Raw genomic sequence first — 5,231 nt, forward strand, 5'->3', positions numbered from 1 at the left:
ATTAAATGATTTAGATTGTAGCATTAAAGATACTATATCCAGAATTTATAACTAATAGGAATAAATATATAATAAATAAATAAGAAATGAATAAGAAAAAGAAAATAGATTTGCTGGACTCAAAGCATACAAACAGAAAGTTCACAGGGGCAATTTATAGCACTTGATAAATATAAGAGTTCCCATCATGAATTCTGTCATTCATGTTGACAGATGCAAATGTCTGACATATGGATTGGTTAAGAAAGAGGTATATTGCCGGGCAGTGGTGGCACACAACTTTAATCCCAGCACTAGGGAGACAGAGGCAGAGAGGCAGGCAGATTTCTGAGTCTGAGGCCAGTCTGGTCTACAGAGTGAGTTCCAGGACAGCAAGGGCTATACAGAGAAACCCTGTCTCGGAAAACCAAAAAAAAAAAAAAAGAAAGAAAGAAAGAAAGAAAGGAAAGGAAAGGAAAGGAAAGGAAAGGAAAGGAAAGGAAAGGAAAGGAAAGGAAAGGAAAGGAAAGGAAAGGAAAGGAAAAGAAACAGGTATGAAAGGAGATAGGGTTGATATACAGAGAATTAGGAATTTGAACAGAGGTGTATAAAAATGGGAGATAGAGAACTGGGGGTAGCTCCCAGCAAGTCCCAGATGCCAGAAGTGCAAGAGGCTCCCTGGACCCAGTCTGGATGAGATTAGCTGAAATGTCCAACAAATGGGGGGTGGGGTGGGGAGAACCTGTATAAACTAAACCACCAACCAAAGAGTACACATGGAGGGACCCACGGCTCCAGCTGCATATGTAGCAGAGGATGGCCTTGTTGGGCATCAATAGGAGGAGAAGCTGTTGGTCCTGTGAAGGCTTGATGCCCTAGTGTAGGGGAATGCCAGGGTGGTGAGATGCGAGTAGGTGGATGGGTAGGGGCACCCTCATAAAAACAAGGGGATGAGGGCTGGAATATGGACTTTCCAGAGGGGAAACTGGGAAAGGGGATAACATTTGAAATGTAAATAAATAAAATATCTAATAAAAAATGGAAAGAAAAGAGACGAACAGAAAAGAAAAAAACTTGAATTTTTCATATGTGATACTTTGTTTAAAGCATTTACAGAATCTATCAACATAGAAAATTTGCATAATTTTCTATATTCCAAACTGTAGCTGTCCAGTAGCCATGGATCAACTGGGTTATCTGGAAATGAAAAAGGACTTGAGGGGATGTGGGGCAGGGTGTGAGAGAAGGATGAAGCCAAGACAAAGTTTGTGATCAAGGCTCAAAGTTGAATATTCAGCACTGTATTTATATTAGGTGAGTCCACAGACCCATCCTTGGTTTCAGCTGCATTATGTTTCTAAGCAAATTCAGCAGGCGGTCTGTTCCTTAGGAAATTGCAGGTACTGCAAGATGCAAGGTGGAAGGTGGTGAAAGTGCTACTGTGGCAAACACTTGAGGTCTATTTAGCCTGCTGAGGGAAGGGCACACCAAACTTTCAAAACATTTCTATTTTAATAGGAAAATATCATTTACAGTGCTAAAAAGAAATGTAAATGCATTGGTATTTGACAGCTGCTGAGAAGGGGACAGGAGGGGAGGGGAGGGGAGGGAGGGACAGAGAGAGAGAGAGAGAGAGAATGGGAGATATATCTTGGAGCAGTTGAGGGAAGCATGATGAATGATCAAAATACATTGTACTCAAAGAATAATAAAAACTGAGAGCAAATGTATTTTATTATATAATTATTTTAAACTACAAAAGCCCTAACAATTAACAGGGACATGGTTTAAAATGTGTAGATCATTAGCAGAATGGAATAATGTACAGACAGGAGTGAATTAAAATAGATTTGAAATTTGGTAAGATACATTTTAATAAAAACCAGTTGCAGAACAACTGGAAACATGGTATTTACAAATTCAAAACACTCACAAGTTATCTTTCATTTAATGGTGTACATATGCTTAAGTAAAATTACAAAATTAGAAGTAATAGAAGTTAGATTGGATTCATACTAGTCTTAAGCAGAAGGAATGAAGTTGTAGACCCTGAATTTTCCCTATTAGCCTCTTGATTTTTGCAATAGAAATTTTCGACTATACCTATGTTTTTTTTTTCTTATTGAATCAACCATCAGTGGTTATTATCTCCAGGAAGTATAAAGAGTACTTTTATTTTTCTATACTCTTTTTTTTCTGTTTTAACTCTTTTATTTTTAATTGCATTTGTATACATAAGGTGAGGTATTGAGAGTGAACGCTCCAGGACAACCATGGAGAGATCCAAGGGCAACTTGAAAGGAGCCTCCTTTCTCCTTTCCACCATGTGGGTCCAGGGACTGAAGACAGTGAATACAGAACATCTGGCTTTGCATCAAGAGCCTTTACCTGATGAACCAACCTAGCAACGCCCTGCTTAATTAATTAACTAATATTGTGTTTAATTGTAAGATTTATTTTCATATATATATATATGAAATATATATATTTATATATATTATATAAATATATATATATTTATTTATATATATAAATATATATATTTATGAAATATATATATTTATTTTCATATATATATATGAAAATAAATCTTACAATTAAATAAATCTTACAATTAATAATATATATATGTATATATATATATTGTGTGTGCGAGTGTGTGTGTCACTTATTGCACATGTACACAGGTGCTCTTGGGGCTAGAAGAGGGTTCGGTACCCTGGAACTGAAGTAAAAAGTGGTTAGGTAACATTAGTGCCAGTGACCTAACTCTAATCCTCTGAAATAATTCTTAGACATTGCACCATGTTTCTTTTTTTTTTTTGATTTTTAATATTTTTATTACATATTTTCCTCAATTACATTTCCAATGCTATCCCAAAAGTCCCCCATAGCGCCCCCCACTTCCCTACCCACCCATTCCCATTCTTTTGGCCCTGGCATTCCCCTATACTGGGGCATATAAAGTTTGCAAGTCCAATGGGCCTCTCTTTCCATTGATGGCCGACTAGGCCATCTTTCGATACATGTGCAGCTAGAGACAAGAGCTCCGGGGTTCTGGTTAGTACATCATGTTGTTCCAACAATAGGGTTGCAGATCCCTTTAGCTCCTTGGGTACTTTCTCTAGCTTCTCCATTGGGAGCCCTGTGATACATCCAATAGCTGACTGTGAACATCCACTCCTGTGTTTGCTAGGCCCTGGCATCGTCTCACAAGAGACAGCTATATTTGGGTCCTTTCAGCAAAATCTTGCTAGTGTATGCAATGGTGTCAGCGTTTAGAAGCTGCTTATGGGATGGATCCCTGGATACGGCAGTCTCTAAATGGTCCATCCTTTCATCACAGCTATGAACTTTGTCTCTGTAACTCCTTCCCTGGGTGTTTTGTTCCCAATCCTAAGAAGGTGCACAGTGTCCATACTTTGGTCTTCATTCTTCTTGAGTTTTATGCGTTTAGTAAATTGTATCTTATATCTTGGGTATCCTAAGTTTTGGGCTAATATCCACTTATCAGTGAATACATATTGTGTGAGTTCTTTTGTGATTGTGTTACTTCACTCAAGATGATGCCCTCCAGGTCCATCCATTTGGCTAGGAATTTCATAAATTCATTCTTTTTAATAGCTGAGTAGTACTCCATTGTGTAAATGTACCATAATTTCTGTATCCATTCCTCTGCTGAGGGACATCTGGGTTCTTTCCAGCTTCTGGCTATTATAAATAGGGCTGCTATGAACATAGTGGAGCATGTGTCCTTTTTACCAGTTGGGACATCTTCTGGATATATGCCCAGGAGAGGTATTGCTGGGTCCTCCAGTAGTACTATGTCCAATTTTCTGAGGAACCGCCAGACTGATTTCCAGAGTGGTTGTAACAGCTTGCAATCCCACCAACAATGGAGGAGTGTTCCTCTTTCTCCACATCCTCGCCAGCATCTGCTGTCACCTGAATTTTTGATCTTAGCCATTCTGACTGGTGTGAGGTGGAATCCCAGGGTTGTTTTGATTTGCATTTCCCTGATGATTAAGGATGTTGAACATTTTTTCAGGTGCTTCTCTGCCATTCGGTATTCCTCAGGTGAGAATTCTTTGTTCAGTTCTGAGCCCCATTTTTTAATGGGGTTATTTGACTTTCTGGAGTCCACCTTCTTGAGTTCTTTATATATATTGGATATTAGACCCTTATCTGATTTAGGATAGGTGAAGATCCTTTCCCAATCTGTTGGTGTTTTTTTTGTCTTATTGATGGTGTCTTTAGCCTTGCAGAAGCTTTGTAGTTTCATGAGGTCCCACTTGTCAATTCTCAATCTTACAGCACAAGCCATTACTGTTCTATTCAGGAATTTTTCTCCTGTGCCCATATCTTCAAGGCTTTTCCCCACTTTCTCCTCTATAAGTTTCAGTGTCTCTGGTTTTATGTGAAGTTCCTTGATCCACTTAGACTTGACCTTAGTACAAGGAGATAGGAATGGATTGATTCGCATTCTTCTACATGTTAACAACCAGTTGTGCCAGCACCATTTGTTGAAAATGCTGTCTTTCTTCCACTGGATGTTTTTAGCTCCCTTGTCGAAGATCAAGTGACTGTAGGTGTGTGGGTTCATTTCTGGGTCTTCAATTCTATTCCATTGGTCTATTTGTCTGTCACTATACCAGTACCATTCAGTTTTTATCACAATTGCTCTGTAGTAGAGCTTTAGGTCCGGCATGGTGATTCCACCAGAGGTTCTTTTATCCTTGAGAAGAGTTTTTGCTATCCTAGGTTTTTTGTTATTCCAGATGAATTTGCAGATTGCACTTTCTAATTTGTTGAAGAATTGATTTGGACTTTTGATGGGGATTGCATTGAATCTGTAGATTGCTTTTGGCAAGATAGCCATTTTTACAATGTTGATCCTGCCAATCCATGAGCATGGGAGATCTTTCCATCTTCTGAGATCTTCTATAATTTCTTTCTTCAGAGACTTGAAGTTTTTATTATACAGATCTTTCACTTCCTTAGTTAGAATCACGCCAAGATATTTTATATTATTTGTGACTATTGAGAAGGGTGTTGTTTCCCTAATTTCTTTCTCAGCCTGTTTATTCTTTGTGTAGAGAAAGGCCATTGATTTGTTTGAGTTAATTTTATATCCAGCTACTTCACCGAAGCTGTTTATCAGGCTTAGGAGTTCTCTGGTGGAATTTTTAGGGTCACTTATATATACTATCATATCATCTGCAAAAAGTGATATTTTGACTTCATCTTTTCCA

This window comes from Mus caroli, unplaced genomic scaffold (genome assembly GCF_978045245.1).
Source record: "Mus caroli unplaced genomic scaffold, Mus_caroli_1 scaffold_19, whole genome shotgun sequence".
In the NCBI taxonomy this organism is placed as follows: Eukaryota; Metazoa; Chordata; class Mammalia; order Rodentia; family Muridae; genus Mus; species Mus caroli.